General features: G+C 37.1%; 1 non-coding gene across 1 annotated transcript; it reads right to left on the bottom strand.

Moving 5' to 3' along the window:
* Positions 1–472: 472 nt before the first annotated feature.
* On the bottom strand, positions 473–545 carry Trnav-cac (transfer RNA valine (anticodon CAC)). The gene has a single exon. It is a non-coding gene; the product is annotated as a tRNA-Val (tRNA).
* Between the last annotated feature and the right edge of the window lie 24,497 nt (positions 546–25,042).

The raw sequence follows: 25,042 nt of genomic DNA, 5'->3' as shown, positions 1-25,042 counted from the left end.
GTCTGTCTGTCTGTCTGTATGTGTTGTGTTTTGCTTGTATGAAATTATTTGTTTCCTGTGTTTTCATGGGCATAGTTAACCTCTTTAGGTTGGAGTTTTCCTACTAGTATTTCTTTATGGCTAGATTTGTAGATAGGTTCTGTTTAAGTTTTACTTTATTATGGAATGTCTTATTTTCTCCATTGATGGTGATTGAAAGTTTTGTCAGGTATAGTATTCTGTGCTAGTATCTGGGATCTCTTAAGAGTCTTCGGGGCATCTGTCAAGGCCCTTCTGGTCGTGTTTAGAGTCTCCACTGAGAAGTCATGAGTAATTCTAATAGGTTTGCTTTTATATGTTAGTTTTTCTTTTTCTCGTGTAGCTTTTTTTTTTTTTCTTTTTGTGGAGCTGGGGACCGAACCCAGGGCCTTGCACTTGCTAGGCAAGCGCATTGCCACTGAGCTAAATTCCCAACCCCAAAAGGAGAGCCGCATGTTTCCGCCCGGTTTCGAACCGGGGACCTTTCATGTGTGAGGCGAACGTGATAACTACTACACTACAGAAACCAGGTTCTCATGTAGCTTTTAATGCTTGTTCTTTGTTCTATATGTTTAGTGTTTTGACTATGTGTTGAGGGGACTTTGCTTTCTGGTACAATCTATTTGGTATTCTATATTCATCTTGTACCTTTATAAGCATCTTTTCCTTTAGGTTAGGAAAATTTTCTTTAATGATTTCATTGAAAATTATTTTCTGGGCTTTTGAGCTGGGTTTCTTATTTTTCCTCTATTCCTATTATTCTTAGATTTGGTCTTTCACAGTGGTCTAAATTTCCTGGATCTTTTGTGTCAGGAGTTTCTTAAATTTAAAATTTTCTTTGACCAATGTATCCGTAACTTCTATTGTATCTTCAATTCCTAAGAATCTCTCTTCAATCTCTTATATTTTGTTGGTGAAACTTGCCTCTGTAGTTCCTGTTTACATTTCTAAATTTTTCAGTCTCACAATTCCCTCAGTTTTGGTATTCTTTATTGATTATATTTCCATTTTCAGGTTTTTAGCTGTCTTATTTGCTTCCTTTAACTGTTTTATTTTCTTTCTTTCTTTATTTAATTTGTAATAATTTATTTATTATTTTATAGGCATTGGTGTTTTGCTTGGATGCGGGTCTGTTGAAGGTGCCAGATGCTCTGGAACTGGAACTCCAATTCCAGTTGTGAGCTATCACTAGGTGTTGGGAATTGAACCTTTGTTCTCCAGAAGAGGAGCCAGCCAGTGCTTTTAGCCACTCATCTCTCTCTCCAGTCTGTAATTCTTTCTTTCTTTCTTTATTGATTGGCTGATTTCCTTAAGGGGTTTATTCATGTTCTCCTATCATTTGTTTGTGTTATTTTGGATTTCTTTAAGGGATTTATTCATTGCCTCCTTAAGAACCTCTGTTATCTTCACACACACACACACACACACACACACACACACACACACACACACACCACACCACACCCCTGTGTTATTTTGAGAAATATTAATTCCTCAGGAGGCCCCACTTCAGTATATTTTTTTGGTGCTTCTAGAGAGTATGAATTAAAGTTCTTATTGTAGATGTGACTTAAAGAATGTTCTCAGGGGAGCTGTATTTTGCACTCAATTTTTATATAAATTTTAACTTTTTCTTGCTTTCCATTTTGGTAACAATGTTGGCTTTTCTCACCTGTTAAAGATCTTAGGACATCCATTTTATGTAGGGGACTTTTTGTAAGGCATATTTCCTGCAACCCACCCTATGTGGGCACCAAGATCTTTCTGCTTCTTTTGTGTTTGGCATAAAACTAAAGACTGTGTCACTGAAATCAATAAATCATCTCAGATTAGCAATAGCTATTGAGGACTCAGTGTTCATGTTTCCATTTCTGTCTTTAGTTTGCCCTGGTATTTCTCCTGGTTTATTATGAATGCATAAATACAGGCATACATGTGTGTTATTTTATAGTTTATTTATCGTTTATAAATGTTTTATATTGGTAGTTTTTTTTTTTTTTTTTTGGTTTTTCGAGACAGGGTTTCTCTGTGTAGCTTTGCGCCTTTCCTGGAACTCACTTGGTAGCCCAGGCTGGCCTCGAACTCACAGAGATCCACCTGGCTCTGCCTCCCGAGTGCTGGGATTAAAGGCGTGCGCCACCACTGCCCGGCTTTATCTTTTTTGTTTTTTGTTTTTTTTTTGTTTTGTTTTGTTTTTTTTTTTCGAGACAGGGTTTCTCTGTGTAGCTTTGCGCCTTTCCTGGGACTCACTTGGTAGCCCAGGCTGGCCTCGAACTCACAGAGATCCACCTGGCTCTGCCTCCCGAGTGCTGGGATTAAAGGCGTGCGCCACCACCACCCAACTATTAGCAATATTTATAGCTTTTCTATACCAAATATCTGCCCCAAGATCCTAAATTCATATTGTCAATTTTTCTATGAATAATTTCTACTGAGTTTGAAGTACTCTGTAACTTTATGTATTTCAATTTCTAATGCAATATAATAACTCCAGACAGATTGTTAGCAAGTTTTTTTTTACATGTATGGATATAATACTCAGACTGTATCTTAGTGTGTTTTCCATTGCTATAACATAACATCTAAGACTGTGGCATTTATAAAGGAAAGAGTTTCTTTAGTTCACAGTTGTGGAGGCTGGAAATTGAAGATTAAGTAGCTGCATCTTATGAACACACATAGTGGAGACAAAGCAAGAGGGTTGGCGTTGTGTGATAACAATGTATTCTCAATGGAACTAACTCCTGCGAGAGGAACAACTCAATTCTATAAGAATTAATTTCATCCCCAAGAGCAATGTCAATTCTTCCCCGATGACCTAATAACCTCATAAAGGCCCCATTGCCTCTCAACTATATTATATTGGAGATCAAGTTTCAACAGGGAGTCAAGAAGATGGAAGAATACATTTGGTTTTTAGGCATCTTGTTCTTATAATCCACCATCACTTTCTCCTTTTGTCTGTTTCATGGAAGTGACTAGTACACTAGGGTAATGAGCAATGTACAGTAAGAAGGACATTATTTCTAATGTTATGCACTGCACTCTGGTATATCATTCCCTGAAATAAGAGACCTCAGGAAATCAACAAAATACCATGTCACCTTATTCATCTTCAAATGTTTTTAGGAAGCAGTTCAGGGTAGCCTCTTGGTCTGGAGAGACTATAGCCCATAGTTCATATGCTTAGAAAAGTTCAAACACAAAACGCATGCTCCAGCATTTCTGTTGATTCATTTAAGATTACTATTTTGATTTAATGTTATGGAGGCCAGGTTAAATGTGCTTTGGGATTATGATCATATGGATATGGAAGGTTTTATTGAATTGTATTTCCTACACTGGCTTAGAATAACAGGTGCAGTTTCCAGCTTGACAAGTTTAGACCAGTTATAAAATCTAGTATTTTTACTTCATATTAGGTTATTCTTAGAGTGGCAGTTTCATAGCTTTGTTTTAAGATATGGGAATGAGCATCATAGGCTCTGTTTTATTTCTGTCCTTCTGGCATAATTTTAAAACCATCATAAAATGATCAGGGAAATTGTCTCTGTGAACAATTATGAAAAAGCTATTCAAGCCGAATGCCTCTAAGTGAAACTACAAGAATGATGTCAATTTGCTATAAGACACATTTCTGATGAGGATTACTACAAAGGGAGGTGACACATACCAGAATTGTAGAAGCCCTGAAGGATTAGAAAGTCTGTTTTGAGAACCTTCTTGTCCTTTCTTTTCCTTCCTTCAAATTTAGGATGAAAAATGTATACAGAGCCTCCTTTTCAGTATTGTGCTTGCATTCATAGATGGTAACTGTCTCTTAAATGCCAGACTATCCCTTCAGCCATCACAGGAAAGATGAAACATGTTATTTTTCCTCTAATTCCAGCAAATGGAAGGAATCTGAGTTTTTTGTTCTAGCACTCTATGATTGCTATTTCCTGTTACAATGTAAGATATTTTGAGTACTAGAAACATTATTAGCAATGAAAAGAAGACATTATTTTGAAGGAGACTGTAGTAAAAATTTTCTCCTTCACTGGGCAGCGGTGGCATACACCTTTAATCCCAGCACTCAAGAGGCAAAGCCAGGCGATCTCTGTGAGTTCAAGGCCAGCCTGGTGCACAGGTGTACAGAGCAAGAACCAGGACAGGCACCAAAACTGCATGGGGAAACCCTGTCTTAAAAAAATCAAATATATATATATATATATATATATATATATATATATATATATATATATATATATATATATCATCTCCTTCTTGGGGAACCACATTGGCTACAATTTACACAAGAAAGATTTTAAAATACTTAATTTAGGGCCTGAAAACCTGTGTATCCAATGTCATTGTCATTTTAAATTTCCACACATGAAATTTCTGTTTGTCTTTGCCAAAATCTGCTTTTCTCATGTTGACTGAATATACACAAAGTACTAAATATCCTCTTTCCTGCTTTCTACATACACTTATCTTTTCTCCTTAGCTGTTAGTACTTATTTCTATAGAACACAGGACTTAACATCTCATAACCTTTCAAATTCCATTTCCTTTGCCTGGAGCCACCTTCTTGAAATCTGTTTACCTCCTAATCATCCTAACTCCTGAAGGTCACTGACCCAGAAGAGAGACAGGTATCCGAAAGATTTTACAGAATGGCATAATGGTAGAAACTCCATTGTAATAATTTGCCTATATGCCTCTTAACTTTTTTGAATAGTAAATTTTTGAGGTAATTCTCTGTACCTAATTTGTCTCTAGATCTTCAATGTTAAGCCTAATTATCAATAAATATGCTCATTGCAGAATAGATGCTCAATAAATATGCACTAAGTGAATGCAATTCTTATGACCTACAATTCAGACTTGATGACATTTCATTCTCAGATAAGCACTAGTCATCAGCTCCCAGACAAGATTTAGATTTCCATGAGACTATAAACTCAAAAACAGAATCCCAGGTGCTTTTTTAAAATTAGCATAATATAGTTCACAAATTCCACTGCAGACTCTGCTTTTGAAATGCTGAGGCACAGTATTAAAATACAGAGAAGATGAAGCTCATTTGCATGAGCGAATTATTTTCTCTACACACAAGGCAAGTATTCCTCTGAGATTCTGTGTAGGATTCTATTTTTGATGTTGGTCTAAGGATCCGAAGACCTGGTTTGGAGTTCTGCATCCTCTTTGCTGAAGCCATGTATAATAATTGGATAAATTTTATAGAAGCTCTGTTTTCTTAGACACAACTTGAGTGATAATACTTGCCACAATCGTCTCTTACTGATATAATGATGCTCAAGTCGACCAATGCATTTGAAAGTACCTTGAAATATATAAATTGCTGTGAATGTATAGAATGTTATTAGGTAAGGTAAGTTAGTTTATTATGAAAACAAAAAGAGAATAATCTGAATATTTTGGAGCAAAAATAGATGAATAACAATTCTGGATATATTTGATCGAATGTTTTCTCAATAAATATATTATCTGAATACTAGATAATTTATTGACAGTTTTGATGCTAGAATTCATGTAGATTATTTCCCTTATTTCTAACTGCAAATCCATGAAGTAGGAATGCTTATAATCATCACTTATGGGTAAAGAACATTGACATTGCCCATACTGAGTGGCAAGATTACTCCTTAGTGTCTTCAAATTTTAGTATTTAAACTAGTTTAGTTGATTAAAAGGTGTGTGTGTTTGTGTGTGTGTGTGTGTGTGTGTGTGTGTGTGTGTGTGTGTGTGTGTGTAACAAATTTAGATCCTTGGAATGCTCATGCAGAGTGGAAAAAGGCCTTAAAATCTTAGAATATATTCTTGGTAACCATACTCTTCCCTCTTCCATACTGTCAAGTGCCCTAAGGAAAGTGGTTTATGAGGTCACTTCTAGCATCCTAAGTTTACATACACCTGGTTTAAAGTTTTCTTATACTTCATATGGATAACACATACTAAAACACTAAAAGGGGAAAATCTAGGAAGACTGTATGGGGTGCCGTACTGTTCCTTTAAACCTTGTGTGTTTTCTTGAGACTTTCTTTCCCCGTGTTCCTTCAGTTAGGGTGAGTCACCCTTTCATCTACCTTCTGCTCACTCTGGTACCAGCGATGCTTCTTCAGACTTTTTATCTTCTCTGATTTACTCTCCTCATGCTGCTCAGCTACCCATTTCTTCTGGTTACCCATGTTTTCTTCTGCCATCCCCTCTCTTTCACAGTAGTCAAGAGAAATAGAATACAGCAAATCCGAATGTCCACGATAAGCCTACTCTCCAACACGTTCAGTGCATTTTTGAACAGCTGCATTGATCTTTATCATCTTATAAATATAACCATGCCATGCCTTTAAGGGTTGCCTCATACAGCCATGAAATGAGGGTTTGTGCCTAGTCTCATTGTAACCTGTTATCCCAGGTTCAGTTGATGTCTCTGGGAGGCCTTCTGTTTTTGAAAGGAAACAGAGAAGGAGTAGACCTAGGGGAGAGGGGAGGTGATGGGGGCTTGGAAGGAATGGAAGGAGGGGAAACTAGACAGGATGAAATGTATGAGAGAAGGATAGATAGATAGAAAGATAGATAGATAGATAGATAGATAGATAGATAGATAGATAGATAGATAGATAGATAGATAGATGATAGATAAACAAAAAACAAACAAATAAAAAAGTTTGTGGATTCTAATTATTCTAGAGTGTAAGACTAAAGCTCACTTATGTCTCCAGGGTTTATATGATCTGCTTTACTTCATCTCACATTTTGATTTTATCTTTACATTTTATATCTTCAAGGAAAACCAGGTTTATGTGAGTTTAACTAACACTCATTTTACATCCTGTATAAATCTGTCTGTGTTCAATTCCTCTGCCTGGACTACTCTATGTCTCTCAACACATCACCCTGATATTATGGAATCCTTCTCCAGTCTGCACTTTATGTATCATGTCTTAAGGGAGCCGTTCCCCATTCCTCAACCACTTCTAGACTCAATCAGATTCCCTAGGTTAAACACTTGCATGGCATGTTACGTATTTTTGTTTAATAGTTCATACTACTATGGCTCTTAAACATTAGAAGAATCATCCATGTAGTTCAAATAAAAACAGCAGAATTTATTCTTATAGATGAGTAAAATAAGACTTATTTCTACCTGAAAGTAAGATGGTAAAAGATGATGAAGACTGACTCCCTGACTGCATCTCCTCCCACAAGTATTTTATATCTGTTTGTGGGTAGATTTTATAGCTTGTTAATTGTTCTGTTTGACTCTTTCATGCTGTGTGACCATAGAATACTGTCTGGAATGGAGTCAACATACAATGACTAGTAAGTAGTGAGAGAATATTTCGAGTTTCTCAGTAGATCATTTAGGTCTTTAGAATTCTACCTAGCTATCATAAAACAATATGAAAGCATTTTTTACTACTTAGATGAATAGACATATAGGCAATGTTCAGCATTTTATAGGTCTTGAAGACTCATCCTAGATCTATGTCCAGAGGAAAGCATCCTTTGGTGTAAGAACATGCGTGTAAGTGGAAAATGAGCTACTATGTCTTAACAATTTAGAGCATTTTTCAACATTATTCTTTCTTTCTAAGACCACTAGGTGGCACTCAACCTTGGGACTGCCCAGCATAAAGACCATCCATCTCCCCCAGTCTCCCAGGGAACGCAATTTAGAAATGTCTCTTTAATTGGTATAGCTACTTAACCCTGCCCTATCTATCCTGGTTCCTGTGTGATTTTTATTTCTCCTTTTTACTTTTCAGGTGCTAGCATGTCTCAATTATTCTTCCAGTCACTCTTTCAATTACCTTTTAATGAATGTCTACATTTTTGGAGTACGTTCAAAGACAAGTTAAATAAAGTCTCTACTTTCAAAAAAGCCTGTTGGTGGTCAGGGAGTGAAGTGAGGAATGCTAAACAAACACTGAAAACACAATTTAAAAACTGATGTGCATAGTTAACTGTGAGTAGGTTTATATTCTTCCAAGGGGAAGTACCTGACATGCTTGTGCTAATATTATGTTATGAATAATTAACCAATAACCTTGTGATTTGTTTTCTACATTGCAACCTAGAAGGTCAAAACAATTCTGACACCTTCATTTGGGCAGGAGCAGACTTAGGCCCCTGAAGGTGATCTAGTCTCTGTTTCCACGCAACAGCGATAGATATGGCGCGATAGAGTCTCCTAATGAGATATAAATTGTGTCATTAGGCAGGTAGTTTGGTTTCATTACCACCAATTCTTTCAGTGTGGACTTGCTAATTTTGCCAATTAGCCAACGGAAATAACTGCCAATCTATCAGATGACTGGACCAGTGGAAACCTGGTTACTTACAAATGATCGGTTTAAAATTTGCTCAGAAAATATTTTTGAGAAAAAGTGATTTAAGGGCATACCCAGACGTGGACAGCTTAAAAACACACCTGAGTATGGGGTTGTTCATGTAGAAAATTCACAAAATGAAATACTTGTAGAGTTTTGATGATTTCTTTTCCTCTTTGAATACTTCCATCTTTTATTTGGTTCCATATACATTCTCTAGTCTTAGTTGTTAGCCCCACATGTTCACTTCCCATACATATGCACTTTTGCTATCTATATTGTCAAGAAAACATTGGTTAAAGCAAGATACTTCTTGAATAATTCTACCAGTTATGTCCACTGAAGAGGAAAACTCTTTTGTGCCTCTAGCATTAGCTTTATTTTTGAATTTATGTTTTGATCATATAAACAAAAATTTCAGAGCTTTGTTCTGGTGTGTCTGGAATTTAAGGAAACACACTTTCTTACTTAGGCTCACATTCCTCTCCTCAGGCTGTGTGAAAGGTGAACATGAGGATAAATTCTATCACCCACCATTAGCCTACTTTCTCCACTGTGTTTGCCTGGCCTTCCTTAAGCCATATTGTCCTGTTACTATTTTTAAAGATGTTTCTTACATAATGCTCAAGTTTTACCTTTCCTGCTATTGCAAGGCAGGCTGTGACAAGCTCTTCCTGTCATAATAATAGATTAAATCGCATAAAAGACTAGATCTAATGTCTTCAATATTTTCTTATTCTTAGTTTAGATTACATTTTTGAGAGTTAGCTATTTATTTATTTATTGGAACAAGCTAGTTGCCATAGGCCACACACCTCTTGAACTGTAATCCTTGCTCATCTCATTTATCTGATTACGTAAAGATTTTACCCAACCCATGTGTTGTTGGGCACGACTAAGAGATAATAGGATTAGATGATATTAAGTGACAATTTCAGTGAGAACCTTGAAATAGGACCAAGAGATCTGATAGGAAGTCTTTCCAACACACACACACACACACACACACACACACACACACACACACACACACACACACAACTGAAGATTGATCATGCTTTAAAAGCTGAGGTGAATAATTTTATAAGGAAAAATGCATCTAACAAATAAAACTGTTAATTGAACTGTAATGTTGACCTTTAAAATAACAGACGTGATTAAATGCCTACAGCTAGAGTGGCCTTCCTGTCTCAATGTAATGCTTTTAAGTGTTTCATTCCTCTCTGATTATTGACTTTGGCTAATATATTCTGTGGATTTACACTTGATGTATTCAGGAAAGTAGAAAATAATTAACCACCACTTAGGTTACTGTCAAGAATGATGAAGTAACAGAGATCCACTAGGCTTTCATGGACTGCTAGCCTCACAACATTTTAAATCTCCAGATCTCATTAGTCAGACTTCAAGCACAGTGTCTTTGAAAACAAATCTTATTTCCATTTTCAGAAGGGACACTTGATTTTCTTGTACTTTTGCTTGAAAAGAATTTCGGTAAAGGCAAGATTGAATGGACAGGTACCAACAAAACACTTGAGAGACTCAGTAGCTAAACTCTACTGAATGAGTGATTAATATGATATCCCAGTTTTGGAAAACCAGTGAATATAAGAAAAGGAAAAGACAATCTTATTTATGTTCTGTGGAAGGTGAGAGAACTAATGACTTTTGTAAGAGTATGCTACATACCAGAGTTACATATTATATCAATAGACTTGGACAGCAGGGAGTTGCAACTATTATCATTCAAATCGGACAGGTACACGTTTCAGTGTGTCCCTCAAAATTTATTGCAGATTTAATCCCCAGTGCAATGGTTTTGAGAGGAGAAAGTTGTAAGGGGTGATTACACCACGAGAATCTCACCCTCGTGATGCAACTAATGCCATGATTATAGGAGTAAGTTTTTGCAGGGGTGATTTCCAGATAAAACATCGAGTATGGCCTCCTTCCATTACTCCCATCCTAGTGTTCCTACAAAGTGGGATATGTACTCTCAAGTAAGATTATTCTGGGATCTGTAGCCTTAATGCTGTTGATTTCATGGAGCTTCAAACTTACTTTGGAATCATTTTCCCACCCTCATTTCCTCTCTTCTATTTATGTGCCATGGAATAGAATACCTATCCATTTTTTTTTCTCTCATAGTACTTTGGCAACACATAGTTGGCAAATCTCACAGTTGAGAAGGATGTTGGTCATAGTGTGAATCATGATTTGAATGTTATTCATAGTTAGAATTTCTGGGTTTTGAGTTGGTCCTTGAACCACTCAGTCAAATCTTGGAGGTACCAAATGGAAAGAATCTATCTTAAGTTGCTTTTTACATAAATTTAGTGGGTTAGGGTAGAATATGTCTCTATAATTCCTCTGTTGGAAGTTGCGTGTGTGAGAGAGTAGAGAGACTGAAACAAAGACCTTGGGGATGGCAGGTAAATCCTCTACTAGGGAGCAAAACTACAGCTCTGTGTGTTGGAAGCTTAATCTACATTATAATAACGAAAGACAGAAAGTTTAAGAAGTGAATGGGTTGATGCACTTATGGTGAGAATGATTTAGTTACTATGAAGGTGGGCTCCCAAAGAAAAGAAGGATTTTTCGCCTCATCTCTTCTCCCCTCCTCACCCCCTCCATGTCTGCCTCTTGCCTACCTCTACTATAGAATAATGCATCATGAAGAACTTTACTTGGTTTGTTTGTTTTTGTTTTTATTTTATAATATTATTATTACAACTATTATTTTGATTCATGTTTGTATTCTAATAAGAGAGAGAAAAAAGGACATGGATTTGAGTGAGTGGGGAAATGGGGAGGGACCTAGGAGGAGTTGGGAGAAAGCTTAATCAGAATATTTTATATGAAAAAAAAAACCTATTTATAAAAACAGATCAGAATTTTCTAAAAATGAAAGAGATAAGAAAAACAGAAGAATTTTTACCAAATATAGTTCCATGGACTTTACCCAAGTCCTTGGACTTTGGACTTCATAGCTCCCAGGATGCTAAAACACAAATGCTCTACTTTATAAAGGGCCTGGGGTGAGCCTTTCTTTTTTAACATCACACAATGGATTAAAGCTCCAGGCTTGTTTGGTAAATTCCAGATATTTTCTCAAAGTCAGAATGTTGGAAATCCAATTCAGATCTCTGTGGCTCCACATTGATTCTAAGCACAGGGTTGTTGGGGGGGGGGGGGGCGGGAGAAGAAAAATTGTGTAATTTAATGAATGCAAAAGAACAGAGGATTCCACTTGGTGGACAGCAGGGACTGGAACTGAAGGGACATCAAGAGGAACAGTTTCCATAAAGAAGTGCAGAGTAGGAAATGTTTTTGTTTCAGGCATTTGGACATTTAAACTGACCAAATGAAGCATTTTCTACAGAACTCATGGTAGATACATGCCTGGTTCGGTTATGACCGGCTTAAGATTTGCTCTTATTTTGCCTTAAGTAGAAGAGACACACTTAGAGTCAAGTCAGCCAAGACTTATTCTATAATTATTTTCTCTAGATCATCTGGCTAAGGCTGTTTTATTCCCTCCTTATTCATTGCAAGATTTAACGTCACTCCTTTTGATATAATTAAAATAGAACCCATTGTAGAATTTACACAACTACTACCTTCAGCGATTAATTAAGAAGTCATTCAAAGAGGAATGGGGAGAACTGCAGGCGAAAAGTCACTTTTCATTTGCTAAAGTCCACGTGAACGACCCACAGAGCAAATTGTGGCCTATTTCAAATAGATTGAGCCAGAAAAAATATTTAGAATAGAATAACAGTTGGACTTTCAATTTGGATTGTTCCCATACATGTCTGGAAAGCTGTTTTGAGTGTGACAATAGCATTTCACAATGCCTTTGAACACCAGAGTAATTTTCCATAAATGTCTTTTATTGGTTTGATAAGTTTCATTTAAGAACAGAACAAGTATCTGTGCAGGTTGCTTCCAACCAACATGCCTTGCCTCTGTTTATTTTCTGCTGGCCTCTCAATTTGCTCATAAGTCAAACATTATTAATATAACATATTGACTAGAGAATTAAAGTTTCTGTTATCTTTAATTGAGACCAGGAAACAGATTTTTGTTGTAGTTGTTGTTAGAGACCAAACGGTAATTTTTTGGGGATGCAAGTGAGAGGTCTCTTGTGATGCTCCTGGGTGAGAGAGCAGTCATAGGCAGGGTGGACATGAATGCCTGTGGTGCGTGTCAGCAAACTTTACTCAAGTAAAGAAATAACAGAAAGATCTAGGGTGTTGTCAGTCTCAAGCTTAGCTCACTGGCACGTATCCAGACAGATGTAGTAAATTGGAATTGGAATTTTAGAAACATGAAATTTCAGAGGTTTTCTGGAGTGAGAAGTCTACGACATTCATTAAAGGAGGAGACTTTTTTGTAGCTGAACATGGACCCCAGTGACAGATGACGTTCTTCTCTCAGGCCATGGCTTCTGGTAGTTTCATCTGTATTTGCAGATAGCAGAAAATGGATCAAAACAAAACAAACAACAAAAAACACCTACCTGAGATTGTGGAAGAATATCTCCTAGCAGCATATCATTTTTGTATGTCAATATATGCAAATTTATGCTAATTTAAATGGGATATTTGGCAGGCCTCAGGGATCCCCATTTAGTTGCAACTGAGGAAGTTCTCCCTAAAGAATACAAACTAGAATAAAATTGTTCCAAAGCCTGATTAATCTCTTTTTGTGGTAGACATAGAGCTGCCTGCTCATTTATCCAATTCCCTGAGCAGGGACACCTCTGCAGTGCCCTTTCATTCCTGCAAAGTTCACACTGTAAGCATGCTTAGACTCATCCTTTTCATTTGAGCTCACAGCTACCTCTGCTCACTCTGGCTTTGTGGTTCTTGATGGCAGGCTCAAGCTGGAGGTCCTTTCAAGCTGAAACTTTTCATGTTAGCTGGTAGACTGGAGTTGAGCGATTTTTAACTTGGAGTGAGCTTTGGAGATGAAAGCAGGTGGTTGACTTTGGAAGCAGACTCTTTCAGAATCAGAGACTTTTAAAAGTAGGGGTGACTTTCCTACAATGTGATTTTGCAAAGAAAACACTTTGAAAATACTAAGGGCAAACTCAAGGTTGTGGACTTTGAATGTGAAGATAAATAAAAATACATCTGTATAGCATTAAGTAGAACATTGTCTAAAGGCTACAATAAAGTGGCTCCCATAAAGACGAGAATGACAATGATAAAAACATTACAAAGGGATTATGATACCCCAGTTACGCTTGTAAGTCCTATAAGATTTAGTAAATAATGTACATTATGCTTTGTACAAACTCCTCAAGAGATCTCCGTTCTATAAATTAAATTAAAAACTCTTCATGTCATATCAGTATAGTCCCACACACATTTAGTACTTCTGCATAAGCCTTAGGCACTAGGTGTTTAGTGTTACTTGCTATATTTTCATAAAGCTTTTGGAGGGCTGGGAGATAGCTCAGTCAGTAAAGTACTTGCTGCACAAGCATGAAGAACTAAGTTTGATCCCTGATAATCCACAGTAATGATGTGGTGGCATGAACCTGGAATCACAGCACCAAAGAGAAAGATGCAACAAATAGATTCCCGGGACTCACTGGCTAACCAGCTTAGCAAGGCAAGTTCCAGGCCAATGAGAGAGAGACTCTGTCTCAGAAGGCAGTTTGGGTGGCTTCTGAGGAACAACAGCTGGACACTTGAACACCTTTATATGCACCTATACTCACATGTACCCAAGCATGCACACACACACAAATAAAGAAATAATATAATTCATTTTTTATTTTTTTCCTCTGGACCAGAAACTCCTTAGGTGTTGGGGTTATTAAAAAATAGAATCCCCTTTCAGTTTTGAAGGATATGACTGCCTGACTGGGAAAAAGTACTTTAAGCTAGTTCTAGACTCATTAATTTCAAGTTTGAAATGTTTATTGGTGACCTAAAACTGTCTTTTAAAAATTATTCTTTGTAAATTTCATAAAACGTGTTTTGACTATTTACTCCCAACTTCTCTTTACTTTTCCTGATATATATCCCACTTCCAAACCACCCAACTTGGTGTCATCATTTAAAAATTATTAATTAATTAATTTTATAATTCATCAACTATAATTTGTGCTGTTCATATACTTCTGGATATGAGGCTATTTAGTAGATCATGACTAAACTTCCAGGAGACCCACTCTTACAGAAAAGTGACTCTCCCTCTCCCAAAGCCATCAGTTGTCCAGAGCTACTTAGTTAGGGGTGGGAACTCATAAACTCCTTTCCGACTCTATGCCAGAATGTTGGCTATGTTGGTCATGCAGGGATAGCCACAGCTGCTGTGAGGTCATGAGTACACATGTCCTTCCATGTGCAGAAAACACTGTTTTACGTCTAGCCTTCATTACTTGTGGCTCTCTTGATCTTTAAAATGAGCTATCTGAGGATATGGAAGGACATAAAGAAGTTTCTGCAAAATGAAGAAGTTATAAATGGGAGGATTAATGTGATTAGTGACTCCAGCTTCTTTTTCTAGGATTACTATATCAATAATTTTAGATCAAATTTATTTGCATATATAACTATTTTAAAGGATAGTCTTGCTATATTCTTTAAATGTGTGTTATCTCTAAAATATTTTTTTTTTGCTTACCAAATAGAAAGAATCTGTAGATGTAAATGGTATTAGGTCTTTAATTAGAGTCCCTCCGCTTAATGTAAACATGAGCTGGTGTAGACTGGTGTCAGAAGCACTGCTGACGGTCATCTGGGTATTTTACTGTCCTTTATTCTCTTCATTTTAAGTAAAAAAAAAATATGCCTTCCAGGCAATAGAATTTTTTTTCAGTACTTGGCTCATCTATGTATTTCAAAATTCCAGAATGAATTTTACTAATACACAATACTACTATTAAAAGAAAGTTTGATTCTGAGACCCCTAAATAGCTTGAGGGGGAGAGAAGCAACACATTTAATTTGTTGCAGTAGCAACTACTTTGACATCCAAAGAGTCTTCTGTGGCTATTGAGAAAGTCTACTAGAATTCTGATTAGTCTTGGAATAGTCTAAATGTGGTAGTTTCAAACCATTGGGATTTGAAGAAGTTCTATATTTCTTTAGAAAGTTGAGAAGATTGTATCACAGTGCCAATATAGTATTTAATGACTATTAATAGTTTTTCTTTAAGTCAAAATTATCTACTATCTAGCAACAGAACCCCAATTTTGTGTTTTCTCATCTTTACTCTATGCTGTTTGTGTGTATCTGGACTTATGGGGGAATAAAAAGACCATCTTGTCTTCTGGGTATGAGGATTAGCTTAGGGTTAATTATGTGACCTAACAAGGTCCAGTTAGAGTTTGTGGAACTATGAGGAAGAATGAAAAAATTATTCTAATAGTAAGATTAGAAATAGGGTATGAATCTGAATCTTCCAAGGCTAGCATTTCAAATCTGAGAATAAACTTTTTAAAACACAGAACAGAGCTAAATGCTGGAAAGAGTGTAAGTCCTGGGGACTATGGCAATGGACCTTTGTTTCCATTAGTAAGCCAATAAATTCTCTTTCCAGGTTAAAGAAGTTTGAGTTATGTCTTATATATTTGCAATTGAGGCAGTTCAGCATAGTATACCAAAAAAAGCATGTAAAAATACACAAAGTTACTTTATATTTAATTATCATTATTAATTGTTCTCATGAGAACATGATCATTTCAAAAGGTGAAGAAGAATAAAAGAAAATTGTTTCAAGCAGGACTGATTTCACTTTGTAAAATCATTGCATGTAACGTGCTGATTTCTTAGAGGATAAATGATGCTTTGTCAAGTGGCACTGAGGAATGGCTGGTCTAATAGGACAGGGGCCAGCTGAGATCCAGGAGACAAGAGTCTAAGTCCTGCATCTACTATTGTAGATACTATTGTAGGCATTGTATATTGTTAGGGTGTTCCTCATATTCCTTACATCTGTTCCCTATAGTTTTCAAGTTGGCAAATAATTCTTGCATTCCATATGCCAGTCATATGGAGTAAAATACAAAGACTGGTTTATATCAAATATTCCAAAGTTCCAAGTCATTATACTGAACATGTATGAACTCCTCCCTCTGATTATGACTTGAGGGTTAGGTACATTTGAACACATTCTGTGAAGACTTCGGCAAACTTGTTTGCTTCTGTTGCATTCATACACAGTCTTCCAGATTTCCTTGAGGCCTCTGTGATACATTGTCCCAAGGTTTGTTTGCTAACATTTTACACAAAATTTTATTCCGTTGTTATAAAACTACATCCATTGAGTATTCTGGAGTTAAATGAAATAACAGAGTACTTAAAAAATGTGCAGTGTGTGAAGCAGTGAACATCTGTTTTATGGACCAATTATGTGATGTGTAGTGAGCTTTGTTCTTGTTGTTGTTCATAGCTGTGTTTTGAAGGATTGGTCAATGAGCCATATCATAAACACTGTTAAAATGGGTTTCTCATGCATGAATAAATCTGAGCTCTTTTCTGTACTCTCAGCAGATTTTCCTTTTATAAAAGATAGACTTGATTTCAAATGTATTTTGTAGCCAGAGTGAAGCAACCTCTGTTAAATCATCTTAACAGGCACCAAGTCCGATTTAGTGAAGTCCAGTGTTTCCTTACCAGACAGCTATTCTCTCTTTTCTTTTGTGTGTGACTCTTCCTTGAGGCAAGGTGAAGGCTCTATGAACTAGGGTTGGGGTGGGGGAGGAAATGAAGTGTGAATATATTTCTCAGCAAAAGAAAATGCTTTATGGTTAAGATCAGCAACACATTTATTTGCATTGGACAAAGAAGAGAAAACAAGATTGCAGATAAAGCATCCATTGGTGACTATTCAGGAGGGATGAAACACTGTCCATCTCTAATTTTGTGTGGCTAGTGGGTCAGATTGTCTGCTCAATGACGATTTGCCATTCACATGAATGCTTTCTCCTTCCCTCAGTTTGCCTTTGAAGTATCCTTGTTACAGGGACCAGAGGTAATGGGCCATTTTGCACAATTTATAGGAGCCAAATGAAAGCAACAATTTCTCTTTCAGAAAGCTGCTGAAATGTCACCTGCAGTGAGGACATGTTTGGCAACAACAAGGTCATGTATCTGTCCACGTAAACAGTTTGATCAAAACCAGAGGGCTCCAGTGTTTCCAAGTGCTACAGTTTCATAGCAGACATTGTGACTTTGCCCAAATAGATGACAAACTTGTTTTTAGATGGAACACTATGTATCAAGTGGATACTATTTCATTTTAATAGTTTACTGAATTGAACCAATACATTAACTCTATGATGTATGACATATTAATTCTATGATGTATGATATATTAATTCTGTGATGTATGTCTTCCATAGCCATGTCTTCAAGAGATAAAACAGATTTATCTGTTCGTAGACTTTAAAGATGAATGGTATGATAGATAAATCATAGATTTTCTGGAACTAGACTCTCTTAAAGTGCTAATCAGCTTTCCATTACTACAACAAAGTATCTGAAATGATCCAGTTAAGAAAAGGAAATGTTAGTTTTATGAGTTATGATTTCACAGTTTGTGTTCAGTTGCCCTGGTGCTTTTGGTCCAGAGAAAAGGCAGAGCAATCTGGTTAGGAGTGTGTGGTGAAGCAACCTCATGGGGGTCATTCCAAACCCAAACAATGGCACTTGATACCTTCTCTCTGTCACTGATTAGCTGTTTTACTTCCAGGAGTTTGCTCATATAATTTTCCTTACATATAATGTAGGAGAGTATCTCAAAGGTTGGTTTGTGAGAATTAAAAAGCTTCAGTAAAAGTGACTGGTGTATTTTCTACAAGTTCTCCTTTAATGAAAGTTACTATTATTATGATTCAATTCTAACATTCTGTTCAACCCTGTTCTTCTCTTATTTAGAAAAAATATGATAGTTACATAGTCTATTCCAGGATATTTACTGATTACATGGTTTGTGTTTGTACTGCCTCCATAAGTGCCTTGGAAGATAGAAAAACAGATTGTTAGCTCTTGGATGACTGTGGTGATGATTGACTTTGGGATCTTTTTGAACAGTAGAATAAAGATAGCAAATTTTAAGACATTTTTAAATTGTCTTTTGAAAGAATCAATTGAATAATAAGGTAAACATTTATGCTGAAGACATGAGGCACAAACATGGATGTGTGGTTCTTTGGTGCTCTCTGAAGCTTGTTGAACTTTAGTGTCCCAGCTCTGTCATTTAGGCTAAAGTGAAGAGAGAATCTGAGTGGCAAGTCTGCCTGATGCACAGTAAATATCTGTTAAACAATCAGCTTTTCAGTTAACAGCAGTTTCATCTGTGCCTTAGCATCTGTGGCTTCCATGGTTTTTACTATGTTGGGCTGCCTACAGGTAAGTTATGGAGTTCTGTCCTGCGCATATGCAGTATTAGCAACGTCCCTACTCATTTAACTTTCTAGCATCCTCCCTCCAGTTATGATGACAAAAATGTCTCCAGAAATTGCTAAATGTCACAAATGTCAAAATCACCTCCGTTAAGCACAACTGATCCAATTATATCCTCAGATCTTTTTTTTTTTTTTTTAATTATGGAGGAGGCCAGTTTTCTGTTAACAGCTGATTATTGAAATAGGCTTTGCTACATCTTCTGGACCCAGCATACCTTGTGTCTTTAAACTTGGTCTTTATCTGACTTATCTAACTGTATATAGGATTGAAGTCACTGTGCTATGATTGAAATGGACAATTTATACAGTGCCATAGTGTGTACGATTCACCTGGGATATAGTGGTAACTACAGAGCTGCTCTTCCACTGTCCCAGTATTCTCTGGACCACAGTGGTTGCTTTAGTGGTATACTAAATGGCCGTCTTCACAGCTTCTGGAGATCAGTAATTTTCCAAATGGAATATACTCTTTACTTAAATTATACGACAACAAAGAATCCATCTTATTCAGAGAGGCAGAATAACTTTATATAGTTTGCCTGCCTATGGACAGGAGTTCCAGATGTGGAGGGGCATTCTGATTTTGTTTATATTTGTGATAGTCTAATTGAATTTCCTTTCCTTTAAACAAAATATTCAAATTTTTCCTAGGAGGAAAGAGTCTAGAGTCTGGCTTAAATCATTTGTGCAGACTAGCCTGTGAAATACAATTGGTGTTGCTTGCGGGTGGTTTTACAGACATGAGAGATCTAAATTTTACATAACTGTGAAAATAAATTAGGACCTTCTCCAGATGATACTCCCTGAACTATAAATCTCCTGTGAAGTTTCAAGTTCTGTCCAAACAACTTGGCATTAAAATTCATTCAATATAATACACTGGGCTAGAGCAGGTGTAAGGAATGATGGCAATTAATAGGGAAAGGCCAGAGAGAAAGAGATAAAATGGAAGTAGCGGAAAGGAATGGGGAAGCCGCAGAGCATAATAGGACACAGAAAAAAAATGAGCACCTCAGAACGATTTATAGGGCTGATTTAGTAAAAGAGAGAGAGAGAGATGAGAACCCTTGATTTGACATCAGATTTCTTAATATGCATAGTGTGCCTGAAGATATGCAAGACAGTTATCAGCCAAGAAAGTGGACTTGGACAGAAAAAGAGTTTGAGGTTTAATATCATTCAAAAAGCACTGTTAATGGCATCAGTAAAAGAGTCACTGGTTGTATCAAGACCACCATCAAAGGGTGTGAAGCAAAGAGGGGATTCAAAGAATGAAATCCAGACTTTTCCATCACCAGAATCTCAGGACAGAGTAGGAGTTCTCAGATTTTAGCCTGAACTGAACCAGGAGAACTTTCAACCCAGATGCTAGACTTGGTCATAGAGTTTCTAATTCGGTAAGAGCACAAGTGTTTTCTTTTGTGATGAGTTTGTGTGGGATGATAAATCTACTAGACTAGAAGCCATACTGTGAACCACACACATTTAGCTTTCATTGAGATCTATGTGAAACCTACATTCTGGTTGCATAAAATTAGTGAAGACTACTACCAAGGTGTTTTTGCATGAGGAATTCTTTAGAAGAGTATGTATGCCCTGTTCCACTTTGGGCTACTTTGTTGGGAACATAGGTTAGCATGGTATACAAAGAGAATTAGTGCTACATGCTATTGTCCTCATGGATATTTTATATTTTTGGAAATTGTGGGTGTAAGAGTGTGAAAGTGTATGTGAGTGTGTGCATTTGTGAGTATCAGTTTGTGTTTGCGAGTATGTATGTGTGAGGCAGAGATCCTGTGCTATTTGGATAGACTCTCTCTGGCTGGGTTTTCCTTTGTTCTCTTTTTTTTTGGCAAGAAAGATGGAAAAGATTTGCTGCTTAACAAATTCAGAAATTACACTGTCAGAGATCACTGATAAACCATTTCACACATTTTGAGAATATCAACTATTAAGAATATGTCAGGATTTATCCTCAGAAAGTAATTTAGAAATAAAAACCACTGTAGTTTACCAGTAGTGATAAATTCAGAGAGTGAATGCTATGGTTTGTGGTGGCATTCTAATTGTACTGAAATGTGATTTTGATTGTATGTTAATAAATAAAGTTGACAGTGGGTCAGAGCTATTAGAGCCATAGACAGAGTGTGGCAGTGGTGGTGCACGCCTTTAATCTCATAGATCTCTGTGTGTTCAGGGATACAGCCAGCATTGGAGACATACGCCTTTAAGACCTAGAGGGCTGTTCATACACACAGTGACGAGGCAGTCATATGTTTGGGTTTACAACCAATGAGAAGGCAAAATGAATATAAAACGACTTACACACAGGAAATAGCTCTCTTTCAGGAAGCTGGGACACCGCAGGAGGAAGGGTGAGATTTTAGCTCTGAGCTCTGACCTCTCGGCTTTCTCTTTTACATTGTTTCTGTGTTTCTTATTTAATAAGACGGTTGGTTACATCTACAATGGTTTGAATGTGGAATTCCCCCTACAGACTCATGTGTTTGAACACTTTGTCCACAGCTACTAGTGCTTTCTTGAGAGATAACAGAACATTTTGGATATGGAAACTAGTAGGCAGACACAGGCCATTAGAGTCATGTCTTGAATTATGCTTGCTTACACTTCTAGGTGAGCTTTCTGCTTCCTGGTTGCCCATCATCATGCCATCAGCCAGCTCAAGCTCCTATCAGTATGGACTGACCCTACAGTCATGTGTTCCTTGCTGGTCTAGTTTCATTTCTGTTGATGCAATTCAATACCCTTGTGGGAGGCCAGCTCCCACCTTTTACAGGGTTCCTATGAGGACAAAGAAGAAGAAGGAATTTGTAGATAGAAAGATAGCAGAGATGAGACAGACAGAAACACAGGATAGCTTTGGGAGGATCTGGGTCAACACCCCATGGCTCCTTCTGTCTCTTTAAAAGAGCTTTTTATAACAATGTCAAGGGGTGGGGCAAAAGATCTCCCCTTGCTAGATTGAAGCATACTGCACAGTCAAGTACAGACCCTTCCAAACACCTGGTAACCATTCACGTGGTCAAGGCATCCTCTTATGCAGCCCTAATGGGTAAAGCAAACTCACATCTCACTAGGATACCCTGACCAAAAGCTGTTCAGGGGAGAAAATGGTTTATTTGAGTTAGGTTACACAGTCCATTGCTGAGGGTAGTCAAGTCAGGAACTTAACCCAAGAACTTGAAATCAGGCCATCTTGCTACTTTACACAGCATTGCATATCTAAAAATATTTTATATATATTAAAATATATATAAAGCAGAGCAGAGCCTGGTACATTCAGTTGAGGCAGGTCTAAGTCCCTCCCCCTGCATCAAGACAGTGCAAGGTGTCCCACCATAGGTAGTGGACTCCAAAGTCACCTCATGTACTAGGGATAGATCCTGATCTTACTGCTGGGAGCCTTTAAGAAGATCAAGCAACACAACTTTCTCACTTAGGCAGAGGGCCTAGTTCAGTCCCATGGAGGCTCCACAGCTGTTGGTCTAAAGTCCATAGTTCCCACTAGCTTGGTTTGGTTGTCTCTGTAGTTTTCCCCATCATGATCTTGATGCTCTTGCTCATAGAATCCCTCTTCTCTCTTTTTGACTGAACTTCTGGAGCTCAGCATGGTGCTTGGCTATGGATCTCTATATCTGCTTCCATCAGTTACTGGAGGAAGCCTCTATGATGACAATTAGGGTATTCACCCATCTGATTACTGAGGTAAGCCAGATCAGGCACCTTCTCCTGATCTTATAGTCTAAGCTGAGGTCATCCTTGTGGATTCCTGGGAACTTCCTTAGCACTAGGTTTCTCCCTATACCTATGATATATCCTTCTATCATGGTATCTCTTTCACTGCTCTCTCACTCCTTCCCTCTTCCAGCTTGACCATCCTTGTGTACTAATCGCCAATCCCCTACCCTCTATTGCTCCCCCACCTCCAGTTTACTCACAGAGATCTCATCTATTTCCCCTTCCCAGGGTGATCCATGTGTCCATCTTAGGGTCCTCCTTTTGAGCTAGCTTCTCTGGAGCTGTGGGTTGTAGTCTGATTATCTTTTGCTTTAAATCTAGTTTCTACTTATGAATGAGTACATACCATATTTGTCTTTCTGAGACTGGGTTACCTCACTCAGGATGATATTTTCTAGTTCCATCCACTTGCCTGCAAATTTCATGATGTCATTGTTTTTTACTGCTGAGTAATACTCCCTTGTGTATATGTACCGCATTTTCTTTATCCATTCTTTGATTGAGAGGCATCTAGGTTGTTTCTAGGTTCTGGCTATTATAAATAATGCTGCTATGAACATAGTTGAACAAGTGTCCTTGTGGTATGATTGAGCATTCCTTAGGTATATGCCCAAGAGTGGTATAGCTGGGTCTTGAGGTAGATTGATTCCAATTTTTTTGAGAAACCACCATACTGATTTCCAAAGTGGCTATACAAGTTTGCACTCCCACCAACAATGGAGGAGTGTTCTCCTTGCTCCACATCCTCTCCAACATAAGTTTTCATGAGTGTTTTTGATCTTAGCCATTCTGATAAGTGTAAGATGGTATCTCAGAGTCATTTTGATTTGCATTTTCCAGATGACTATGGATGTTGAGTTATTCCTTAAATATCTTTCAGCCATTTGAGATTCTTCTGTTGAGAATACTCTGTTTAGCTCTGTAGCCTATTTTTAATTGGATTGTTTGGTGTTTTGATGCCTAGCTTCTTGAACTCTTTATAGGTTTTGGAGATCAGTCCTCTATCAAATGTGGAGTTGGTGAAAATCTTTTCCAATGCTGTAGGCTGTCATTTTGTCTTATTTACCTTGTCCTTTGCCTTACAGATGCTTCTCAGTTTCAGGAGGTCCCCTTTATTAATTGTTGCTCTCAGTGTCTGTGCTACTGGTGTTATATTTAGAAAGTGGTCTCCTGTGCTAGTGTATTCAAGGCTACTTCCTATTTTCTCTTCTATCCAGGTTCAGTGTAATTGGATTTATATTGAGGTCTTTGATCCACTTGGACTTGATTTTGTGCATGGTGATAGATACAGATCTATTTACAATCTACATGTTGACATCCAGTTGTGCCAGCACCATTTGCTGAAGGTACTTTTTTTTTTCCATTGTACAGTTTTGACTTCTTTGTGAAACATCATGTGTTCATAGGTAAGTGGATTAATGTCAGGGTCTTCAATTCACTTCCATTGGTGCATATGTCTTTTTTTTTTAATGCCAGTACCAAGCTGTTTTATTACTATAGCTCTATAGTAGAGCTTGAGGTCAGGGATGGTAATGCCTCTAGAAGTTGCTTTATTGTACAGGATTTTAATTTTAAGCTATCTTGGGTTTTTTGTTTTTCCATATAAAGTTAAGTATTGTTCTTTCCAGTTCTGTGAAGAATTGTGTTTGGATTTTGATGGGGATTGCAGTGAATCTGTAGATTGCTTTTGGTAAGACTGCCATTTTTACTAGGTTAATCCTACCTATCCATGAGCATGGAAGATTTTTTGATATCTACTACAATCTCTTTCTTCAGAGATTTATATTTCTTGTGATACAGGTCTTTAACTTGCTTAGTTAGAGTTACCCTAAGGTATTTTATGTTATTAGTGGCTATTATAAAGGATGATGTTTCTTTGATTTCTTTCTCAGCCCTTTTATCATTTGGATATAGGAGGGCTATTGATTTTTTTCAGTTAATCTTGTATCCTGCCACGTTAATGAAGGTGTTTATCAGTTGTAGAAGTTCCCTGGTAAAATTTTTGGGGTCACTTATGTAGACTATCATATCATCTGCAAATAGTGAAAGTTTGAGTTCTTCCTTTTCAATTTGTATCCCCTTAATCTACTTTTGTTGTCTTATTACTCTAGCTAGCACTTCGAGTATTATATTGAATAGATATGGGGAAAGTGGACAGACTTGTCTTGTTTCTGATTTTAGTGGAATCACTTTAAGTTTCTCTTCATTTAATTTGATGTTTGCTGTCAGCTTGCTGTAAATTGCCTTTATTATGTTTAGTATGTTTCTTGTATTCCTGATCTCTCCAACACCTTTATCATGAAGGGGTGTTGGATTTTGTTAAAAGCTTTTTCAGCATCTAATGAGATGATCATGTGGTTTGTTTATATGGTGTATTACATTGACAGATTTTCATATGTTGAACTATCCTTACATCTCTGGGATGAAGCTTACTTGATCACAGTGGATGATTTTTATTTTATTTTTTTATTTTATAATTTAATTTAATTTTACATAT

The sequence above is a fragment of the Peromyscus maniculatus genome, chromosome 6, assembly GCF_049852395.1.
Source record: "Peromyscus maniculatus bairdii isolate BWxNUB_F1_BW_parent chromosome 6, HU_Pman_BW_mat_3.1, whole genome shotgun sequence".
Taxonomy (NCBI): Eukaryota; Metazoa; Chordata; class Mammalia; order Rodentia; family Cricetidae; genus Peromyscus; species Peromyscus maniculatus.
The sequence above is the reverse complement of the archived record's forward strand: the minus strand, read 5'-3'. Positions and strand labels throughout refer to the sequence as shown.